Source organism: Myotis yumanensis, unplaced genomic scaffold (assembly GCF_028538775.1).
Source record: "Myotis yumanensis isolate MYYU_CA2020_CCGP unplaced genomic scaffold, mMyoYum1.0.hap1 SCAF_2, whole genome shotgun sequence".
Taxonomy (NCBI): domain Eukaryota; kingdom Metazoa; phylum Chordata; class Mammalia; order Chiroptera; family Vespertilionidae; genus Myotis; species Myotis yumanensis.
Window position 1 is genome coordinate 160,937,118 of NW_027223753.1, and position 10,828 is coordinate 160,947,945.

Here is a 10,828-nt window from a genome sequence, read left to right on the forward strand (position 1 = left end):
AAGGGCACATGCCTGGGTTGTGGGCTTGATCCCCAATAAGGGGCGTGCAGAAGGCAGCTGATCAATCATTCTCTCTCATAATTGATGTTTCTAGCTCTCTCTCCCTCTACCTTCCTCTCTGAAATCAATTAAAAAATATTTTTTTTAAAAGGAATATGCTTAAGCTCAAGAACACAGAAGACAGGAGTAATCATCCTTAGGGGAGGTGTGGCTTCATGGTTAGAAACAGAACAGGCAAGTCAATGCAGCCAGAAGACATCCAGTCCCCTGCGGTTGTGGGGCAGTTACTTAACTATCGAGCAAGCAGGACCAGAGCCCAGTCCCTGGCTTGCCAGATACCCAAACAGCTCTGCTCAGTCCATTGCCCCATCCCCGGACATCAACACATAAAGATTCCTTCCTTGCTGCCAATTAATGGCTACTGACATATTTAGAATGCTCTATCAAAAAAAACCCCAAACTAAACCATCCTTGTTCCCATCTAACCCCTCATCCATCCTGGTGACCACACTCCCATCAAGAACACCTGCAATATCTTCTCTATCGGCAGAGTGGTGCTCGGTGGCTGCAATCAAACAAACCAACTAGAACAGTGGTTCTCAACCTTCTGGTCCTTTAAATACAGTTCCTCATGTTGTGACCCAACCATAAAACTATTTTCGTTGCTACTTCATAACTGTAATGTTGCTACTGTTATGAATCGTAATGTAAATATCTGATATGCAGGATGGTCTTAGGCGATCCCTGTGAAAGGGTCGTTTGACCCCCAAAGGGGTCGCGACCCACGGGTTGAGAACCGCTGAACTAGAAAGTTTTACTCAATAATGATCAGGGAAAAGAGAAGAAGAGAAAAAAATGGAAGTGGGTCCAAAAGAGCAGTGGTGTAAGAGCTGGAAGCAGCCCCTCGTCCCCAACACACACACACACACACACACACACACACACACACACACACACTTCTTGGGACAAAGCTCACTCCAAATAAGTTTTCCACAAGTAACAGAATGTATTAGACATTTAAAGCAGCACTAAGTTAATTTGACTTGAATTTGCTCAAAAGCGCTATAAATTGTCTCTTGAACCCAGAAAGGAACACTTTTACTATGGCCAAAACAGAGTGCAACTCTGAGGCAAAAAGACTCAGAATAAAAGTTAAAGATCGGGGATTGAGTTGAGTGGAGAACAGATTTAGAGAAACCAGCCGACCCCTTTCCTGCCCAGAGTGCATTCATATTAAGTGATCGCTGTCTTTAACTTTGAGTGCCAACCAATATCCTAGGAACTATGCTAAAATTGCCAAGGCATTTTTGCTGATTTTACAGCAGTTTAGGAAAAAAATGATGAATCGCAAGTAAATGAAGTTACATATTCAAAAACTTAGGGAAACCTGGTCAATTTTAGAACTACAGACATTCGGCATCATAAGTAATCTGCACTTAGGTGCCATCTGTCAATAAAGAGTGAACTACTAGCATCTAATAGTAACACTGCAGGAGGAGCGTGATCGCGCTCCCTGGCACTTAAGCACCGGTCAGGGTCAGTCGGCAGGGCACCCTGGAAACACCACGCCTTCCCTACAGGGAAGGGCTGCCAGCAGGCTCAGCACTGGCAGCCTGGCTGGCAGCAGTGAACCCACCTACAGGCCACAGCACACTCATCAGAGGCAGCACACCACCAGGCAATGACAGCTCCACTCCCCACCTTAATCCCCTCTCTGCAGAACTCCAATCCTGACAAATGCCCTGATTGCTCCTAATCCCCGAGTGCTGTGGGCTGTGCCAGGCTGACGTGCTGTAACCCATGGGAGCAAGCAGTGGAGCCACACACCAAAGAACAGACACGCCTTACCGTGGCCTCTTCCCCGGGGCAGCTCTCACATGAGTCGGGACGCGTGGGCAGCCACACTTTCCCACTGTACTGCGGAGATTCCTGTCCACCGTCTGTCCAAGGAAGAAAGGGGAGGAGAGCCAGACACGCCCCACAGCCCAGGACGACTGAAAAAAGACTTTGCTCGCAGATGTGGCAACTCGCCTTCCGCTGGGCAGCTAGCTTCACCCAGTCAGAGAGATCTGTTGTTCTAATCCGCCCAGCTGGGGTGACCTTTGAAACCCCTGGCTGCCAGCTGTAGAGGCTCTCAATGGAGTCCTGGGGAAACCAGGGTGGAAGCTCATGGATTTTCACAGAGCTGCAGATTCCAGTCTGAGTGTGGAGCGAAGGGAGGAGGCTGTCAAGCAGAGAGTTGAGCCCTTGGAGAGGCTGGGCACACCCCCAACTCTACATCTGGCCTGGAATACCACTCACCCCTTGGCACATCTGGCCTAGTATCACCACCCAGGGCTCATGGGACATTTGCCTCCTGAGACCCTGCTCCTTTCTCCTTAAAGTGAGGAAGCCCTGGTTATGATCCCTTGAGTGGGAGACAAGCCCAGAGAGCAGATGGATGGGGGAACTCCAGGCTGTAACTGTCTTAGGGAATCTGGGCTGAGATTTCAACCAGGCTCCACAGGCTGTGTTCACACAGTGCAGAGGACCCAGTGGCACTGGTCCTGCCCACTGGGAGCTTCAGGAGCAGTCCCTGGAGCATACCCCTAAAACGTGGTAGCAAGGTGATGCCTAGCCCAGTACCTCTCCTCCTAGGGACAGAGGATTTCCATGATTCCAGAGGAATCTCTCATCCTATGCAACTCACACATTGGAGCAGACTGAGAGCGTCTGAACTGGCAATGACATGAATTTAAGCTTTTCTGTTGGCTTGTGTCTGATTCTTGGTATTCTCATAACACCTAAATGACCCCTTACCCTCTAGCTCATCCATTCTCAAACTTCTTGATCCCAGGTCCCCTTCATGGTCCTAAAAATTATTGGGGATCCCAAAGAATTTTTGTTTGTGATTTATTGCTATCAATATTCACTGTAGTAGAGATTAAAACTAAAAAATATTAGTTCATTTAAAAGCATCAATAATGTGCTCACTTCGGCAGCACATATACTAAAATTGGAACGATACAGAGAAGATTAGCATGGCCCCTGCGCAAGGATGACACGCAAATTCGTGAAGCGTTCCATATTTTAAAAAAAAAAAAAGCATCAATAAGCCCATTATGTGTTAACATAACATTTAAAAAAGAAAAATGTATTTTCCAAAACAAAAAAAGTAATAAGAGTTGTTTTTGCTGTGTGACTTAATGGAAGACACCTAAATTTTCATATCTGCTTCTGTATCTAATCTGTTGTGACATCACAGTATTAGTATCTGTAGCTACTAGAAAACTCCGCTGTACACTGGGAGAGAAGGTGAGTGAAAAAAGCAAACAACATTTTATTACAAAAATGATTTGGACTCTTGGCCTCAAGGACTGAGAAGGGTCCCCAGGGCACATTTTGAGAACTGCTGCTTTAGTCTATCCCCCTGCTCTCTTTGTCACCAATGGCCCTCACTTCTGTCCTCCTTAAATACACAAGTGGAAAAGTGGTTTCGTGAAGGTAGTGGTGTGAAGCTTTGAGCGGGGATGGGGAAAAGGGTGAATCAGTATTTAATCTTCCAAAGAAAACGGTTGAACAAATGTAGACCAGAGAGATTTGAAACCTGAAACAGACACTGATGAAGAGAACACATCCAGGGGTCCTCAAACTACGGCCCGCGGGCCACATGCAAATACAAATATTGTATTTGTTCCCGTTTTGTTTTTTTTTACTTCAAAATAAGATATGTGCAGTGTGCATAGGAATTTGTTCATAGTTTTTTTTTTAAACTATAGTCCGGCTCTCCAACGGTCTGAGGGACAGTGAACTGGCCCCCTGTTTAAAAAGTTTGAGGACCCCTGCATTAAGCCATTTAAGTTCTTGGCTAAGAACTAAAGGTACACCCAGATTCTGAAAGATCTTGAACGTAGTAGATATTTGAATATTTTATGGCTAATAAAGGAGGAAAGAATAAAAAAAAAAATCCCACAATGCTGTTCACCACTGAGGAATGGGGCAAATCAGATTTAAGTCTCCTCAGACAGAGGTCTCTGGTAGTGGACACTCATTTGATCTGGACAAAATCATGGAAGGCATGTTTATCAAATCGGTGGATTATACTAAGCAAGTAGGAACAGCTACCACGTTAGATGCTAAATACACCTTGAAAGATCAGCAAAAGGGACCGGAGCTTGAGAGGACGTTTAAAAGAACAAATTTTAAGTTCCCACACGTAGGCTCAAAAAACAAAACAAAACAAAAAAACACAACAACTGCCAAGTACAAAATGGCTGATTGGAAATAACACCGACTCTGGTCCCATCCAGGTTAGGTCAGGTCCTACGTTAGGAAAGCGCATCAGATTCCACGCATCATAGTTGGCAGCCAGGCAGTTGTATGGTTATATGATTAACCTGTCTTCCCCCGGGAGCACGAGCGTCACCAGGTCACAGGTCCTGTGTGTTTTCCTCGCTGCTGTATCCCCAATGCCCAGAATGCCAATAAGCAAAATTACTGATAAGTTCTCAATAGATCATTGTGGAATGCATGAATGAATAGAATTTTGGGTTAAAAAAACATTTAAAAATCATTTCCAAATTATGACTCCATTTAATTTTATTGCACAGGGACTCTTGTGAATGCTAGAGAAAGGACGTAGAGAAAGCAGTGCAGTGGGAGAACACGCCACACCATAAACTATCTACTCCTTTGGGTCCCACAGGCAATTAGTTCAAGACACATGCCAGTCTCGCTCTAAGCCCGGCATGTAGCTTGTGCATCCATCCTACTGTTTGCTTCTCAGCATGAAATGGGCATAATGATGTTCCGCTCGGGGTACACTCTCTGGGTTTCTCTGAGCAACAAGGATCCACATCCGGGGATTCCCAAGTGAAATCATGCAAAGCCAGCCGGCTCTGCCTCCCACCGCTGAGTTTTCCCCGAGCACCAGGCAGCCTCTCCCTCCCCAAGGCTTCCTGGGCCTTTCCTCTTGGAAAACACATTAAAGGAGAGGCTGGGCTTCTACGAGCAGATGAGCTGCCCACGCCAGCCTGGCCACATCAACAAAGCAGCAGACCGCGGGTGGGAGGAGGGTGTCTGCTCAGCAACACAACCCTGAGTGCCCACATCTTTGGCAGAAAGTTATTGTTAAGTTTTCTCAAAAGGGGACACACACACATACACACACAGACCGAATAAAATAAATACACCCAACCGCATACACAGTGTGAACGAGCGAGGCCTGCTCCCCTGGAGCTGCTCTCTTCCCGCTGGGGTTCTTGCTTAATTTGGGATTTAATGAGAACAGGCTGAGAGCAGCTTTCTGCAGTAAAAGTCACATGCAAAAAGCAAGCAGAGCCAGAAACCCTGATTATAACTAAATTAGCAAAATGCACATTCCTAGCACAATCTAGCAACAATCCTAAAGTTCGCTCACTTTATTATCAGGTATCATCCCTGCAGAGGGGTCACACGTGTGTTTATCCAATCATCCCCTCCTCAAACGCCAGGCCTCCTCCCTCTGGTCTGCTAGGCCATACCAATTGTGCCCAGTTTTTTTTAAACCCCATGAAATGAGCACTGTGAGTACTCAGGTCCGTGCGAGCCTGGGCAACCAACTCAGGGAACAGGAACAGTGCTCACGGCTCCCATCCCCACGATGCCCATCACCAGGAACACACTGCTCAGCTGTGGTCTCCGATGCTAAACTGTGTGGCCTGAGGCAAGTGACAATATGAAAGTCTTAGTCTACCCATCTGTAAAGTGGGGCCATTACTAATACCCACCCCCACCCTGCAGGGTTGCTATGAGGGTTAGCAATGTGTTTAAAAAGCATCCCCAGAGCAGTCACTGGCACAGAATAAGTTCTCAGTCCCTGGTGGCTGCTATTGTTAACATTGCCATTGCCGTTGTTTTCAGATTTCTGTCAAAGCTCAGGGGATAGAAGCAGCCGTGGCCAAGAAGGGAGCCGGCACAGGAGAAAACAGAAGATAGCACCAGAGGGTAAAATAGCACAGAAGCGAGTCAGTGACTCTAGTGCTTACTACGGCTATAGCCCAACCAGCTGTGTGACCTTAAGAAAGTCAGCTTCCTTGCCTTAGCCAGTTTGGCTCAGTAGATAGAGCGTCAGCCTATGGATTGAGGGGTCCCGGGTTCGATTCTGGTCAAGGGCACATGCCTGGGTTGCGGGCTCGATCCCCAGTAGGGGGCGTGCAGGAGGCAGCTGATCAGTGATTCTCATCATTGATGTTTCTATCTCTCCATCCCTCTCTCTTCCTCTCTGAAATCAATAAAAATATATTAAAAAAAATTTTTTTAAAGAAAGTCAGCTTCCTTCCCTAGTCTTCTCTACTTGGGCCCTTCCTGCCCTAGTGCACCTGTCCCCTCTACAGGACACCTGGACAGGTAGGAAAGGTTCTAGCAGGGGAAGCCAAGCCCAGAGCAGGAACAAGATGCTGCGGGACACCAGGGAGGAGGCGAAGGCCTCCCTACCAGAGGATTCTGTTCAGGGCCCTACCACACAGGCTCCATGGGAGCAGCAGCCAAGTCAGGCAGGCACACCTGGTCCTCAGGACACACCAGCAAAGGCCACGAAAGCTCTGAAGACTGGGCAAGTGCTAGTAACAGGTGCCTATACCATTATTCCAGCTTCTCAGCCGAGGACGCTCCCAGGTCTGTCCACTGAGGGGCTGGGGCTGAAAGAGCTGAGCAGAAGCCCCAGGAAAAAAGGAGAAAGAGAGACAACCAATCATAGCTACTGTTTAGTGAGTCTGTGCCATGAGTCTGCCCTGCCCTTCCTCTCCTGGTCTTCAGAGAAGCCTAGGAAAGCTCTGGAGAAGAAGGCCTAGGAGGGGCAGGAGCCTCATGCCTAACTATGTGTCAGGCATGGGAGTAAGTACTTAAAGTGACTTACCTCATTTAATCCTTTAGCAGAGTGGCAAATATTAATAGCAAAATTAATGGGGAGTATCATTCAGTATAAAATATATTCCTTTTCTGCCCTGACCGGTTTGGCTCAGTGGATTGAGCACCAGCCTGCGGAATGAAGGGTCCCAGGTTTGATTCCGGTCAAGGGCATGTACCCTGGTTGCAGGCACATCCCCAGTAGGGGGTGTGCAGGAGGCAGCTGCTCAATGTTTCTCTTTCATTGATGTTTCTAACTCTCTATTCCTCTCCCTTCCTCTCTGTAAAAAAATCAATATATATATATATATATATATATATATATATATATATATATAATTTCTTTTCTTTCTAACTTCCTCTCCCTCCCTTAATTCAGCCAACATTTAGTAATTTGAGTTATTTAGAAACATGAGTCTGGGGCTGGGGAGAGGGGGTGTGAGGGCTAGTGGGGAGGTTGGGGCAGCCCACAGTGGTATGGGTGTGCTGATGGTATTGGAATGTCAGGGGAGTGAGGAGAGATCTAGAAGGAGGAGGGAAGGGGAGTGAAGAGAAGGGCCACCAGTCTGTGCCATGAGTCTGCCCTGCCCTTCCTCTCCTGGTCTTCAGAGAAGCCTAGGAAAGCTCTGGAGAAGAAGGCCTAGGAGGGGCAGGAGCCTCATGATTCTGCTGATCACACCCCGTCCTGAAGGGGTCTGAGCAGCTTCTGGAGCTCCAGGCTGGCTGCCCCACCTTCTTTCTGAATTGCCTGAAGTGCACACTGGCCCTCCCTTTTGGGGAGGAAACTGGCCCTACATTGATGAACTGAAGGGACAGGCCCAGAGGATCCTGTGCTAGGAGGGCCCTTAGACTCTGAGAACATGATGCAGGCGAACTGTGAGCAGAGTTCACGTGGCCCCTGCTCCTCTCCACGCACTTTAGGGGGGATGCCAGCTTCCCCCTGGCCTGTTTCTCTTGGGAAAACATTACCTCTGTGGCTAGACTAACACCTGGATGAGTGGAGGAGAGAGAATGAGGAGGACACTTCTGTGGGAGTTCTGCCTTCCCATGTGAGAGCCTCAGGCATCAGGCTGGAACAGTGTCTTCCAAGGAGAGGGGGGCAGGAAGCACTGCTGATGGGAGGGGCTGCAGAGATGGGGAACAGCAATAAGAACCAAGGCTGAGAAGGACCAAGGCTGCATTTGAAGACTGTCTCCAGCTTCAAGTGCCCACAGCTCCTGCTGGGGCCCAGGCAGTTGCCAGTACCCATCTGGCTCTGGCATGTCCATGGCTCACTTGAGCTTCCTTTACAGAGAGGCCTGACGATACTTCCCCACTGTGACACAGCAAAGAAAACACACAGCCAACCTGACTTACCAACTCCTACAGGCTCCCAGATTTGAAAGTGGGGCTCGCAGTTGTTTTCTAATTACTCCCACCAACACAATCTGCCTCCTCTGGCTGAAGCTGAAGGCCTGGCAAACAGGGTGATGAATTTCTAGTTTTCCTTCCACTCTTAGTTATTAGCACTAAAACAAGAGGGTAGGTGCACACAGAAGGTGAATGGGGAGGCAGCCAAGACAGGGTGTCTCTGCCTGGCTGGTGTGGCTGAATGCCGACCTATGAACCAGGAGATAGGTCATGGTTCAATTCCCGGTATGTGGGTTGTGGGCTCAATCACCAATAGGGAGCGTGCAGGAGGAAGCCAATGGATGATTCTCTCTCATCACTGATGTTTCTATCTCTCTCTCCCGCTCTCTTGCTCTCTGAAATCAATAAAATATATTTAAAAAAGAAAAAAAGACTGGGAGTCTCCCACATGCTGGAGGAGGGAGGGTACTCAATCCAGGTAGGTTTTTTCCCATGCAATTTTCAGATTGGCCACCTCACCTACAGAGAGACCAATCACTACTCTAAGGTCAAGCCCAGACTTGTGTCAAGAACACAGTTGGTCACCACTAGTCCTAGCGCACTAGTAACAATAAAATGACAATCTACAAGTAAGCTAGGTGGTAACAGACAGCCAGTGGATTTCAATGAATGATCCCATAACAGGCTTTGTAGTTAGTCATGCCTGGATGTGAACGTGCTTCTGCCACTTAGTAGTCTGATGACCTTGGGTGATTTATTAATCTCTCTAAACCTCAATTTTCTCATCTATAAATCTGCTTTGTAGGGCTCTGTGGAAATTAGAGGCAACTTTAAGCATCCAACACAAAGTAGATACTCAGAATGCCCAATACACTGTAATATGCAATTTCTAACAATGCCTGGCACACAGCAAGCATTCAACAAATGGTAACTCTTCAATAACAGTCAATTATGAAGAATCAGAGGCATCAAATTTCACTTAGATGCTCTAGTTCATTTAAATATTGTTGCAGATATAGCCCTATCTATCACAAAGAGTAGATTGCTAATTCATACTCTTATGTTGACTTCTTTTTATCAGTTACTTGGACAATGGCTAGATAATAAGCATTGTTCTCACCCTCCCAAATTGTGATTTACTGTTAGCACAGTGGATATGGCTGGATCACAGAATGCAGGAACTGGAAGAAGAACCAGACCATCTAATCCAACACCCTTATTTTACAGTTGAAAAAATGGGCCCAGAGTGGACCTATGTATCCTCAAACATGGGAGCAGGGATCTCCACAGTTTGCGAGGCACAGAGAAAGGGCCAGCACCATCTGCTGAGCTGGAGGGAAGAGAAGGGGAAGATAGTGCTGCATGTAAGGGCAAGGGAACTCATTTGGGAAAGAGTTGGGCTAAGAGGAGTTTTGAGAGATATAGTCATTAAATTGGTTGAGACTAGGTCAGGGGTGGGCAAACTTTTTGACTCGAGGGCCACAATGGGTTCTTAAATTGGACCGGAGGGCCGGAACAAAAGCATGGATGGAGTGTTTGTGTGAACTAATATAAATTCAAAGTAAACATCATTACATAGAAGGGTACGGTCTTTTTTTTTTTTTTTTAGTTTTATTCATTTCAAATGGGCTGGATCCGGCCCGCGGGCCGTAGTTTGCCCACGGCTGGACTAGGTTGTGGAGGACCTAGAGGATAGCAATGCCTTTAAATAAAGCTGTCCAAAGGGTTTCTATTTAAAATTCACATTGAGCTACTGACAACTTACAAAATGCTTTCCCAATCAAGATCTCACTTCAACTTCACTACATATTGAGATATGCCAAACCCCATTTTACTGATGAGAAATCTGAGGTTCAAAGGCCAAGGGACTTGCCCAAAGTCACAGAGCTAATAAAGCAGAACTAGAATCTAGTCCTTACACCAAGTCCTGGCTCAATTTGATAACATGCTCAGGAAAGATTAAGCAAGATATGTTAAATCTTATTATAATATATACCATGCCCAACAGGAAATTTCCAGCATAACAACTGTGTTGATAGTCCCTTGGATATTATTGAAATGATATCTGATGGGTACAAATTTGACTAATGTAGTCAATCCTTAGCTCAGGGAAAGTCCTTTATATTTGTCCTAAACAAATGGATGACTTCATTTCAACCCCGCAGGCCTGAGAGTGAGACCAGGCATAGTGACTAATCTGTAGGGAATGTATGTACCACCATCAGTAGATATTCTTCTCCCCATATACAGGGATGCTCTCTCTCTTCCCATTCACAGGCCAGAAATTTCTGTGTTCTTCTCCAAAGCTTGCTGCTCTTCTTCAGGCTCCCCTCAACTCTGCTTCCACTGGCTGGGCACAACCCCAGTCCTCTGCCTTGGGTACTATACCAGAACTGACAGGAGGATGCCTTGGCCGTATGACAAGCCCTATGTTTCCACATGCAGTTCACCCCTTGCCCTTACCCAACCTCCCATGATATGAAGGCCCATTCCCAGGACAGCCTCCAGCTGTGGATGAGAAACAATGGCTCAGTGTTTTCTGGAACTTACCTGGGGTGGTGGAAAACTGCCAACCCAACCCAGCCAGGTTTATCAGCCCAACAGCCAAAAGTCA

General features: G+C 46.9%; 1 non-coding gene across 1 annotated transcript; it reads left to right on the forward strand.

Annotated features, from left to right (window-relative positions):
- Window positions 1–2,965: 2,965 nt before the first annotated feature.
- On the forward strand, window positions 2,966–3,072 carry LOC139004483 (U6 spliceosomal RNA). Its single transcript, XR_011470367.1, has one exon. It is a non-coding gene; the product is annotated as a U6 spliceosomal RNA (small nuclear RNA).
- The last annotated feature ends 7,756 nt before the right edge of the window (window positions 3,073–10,828 follow it).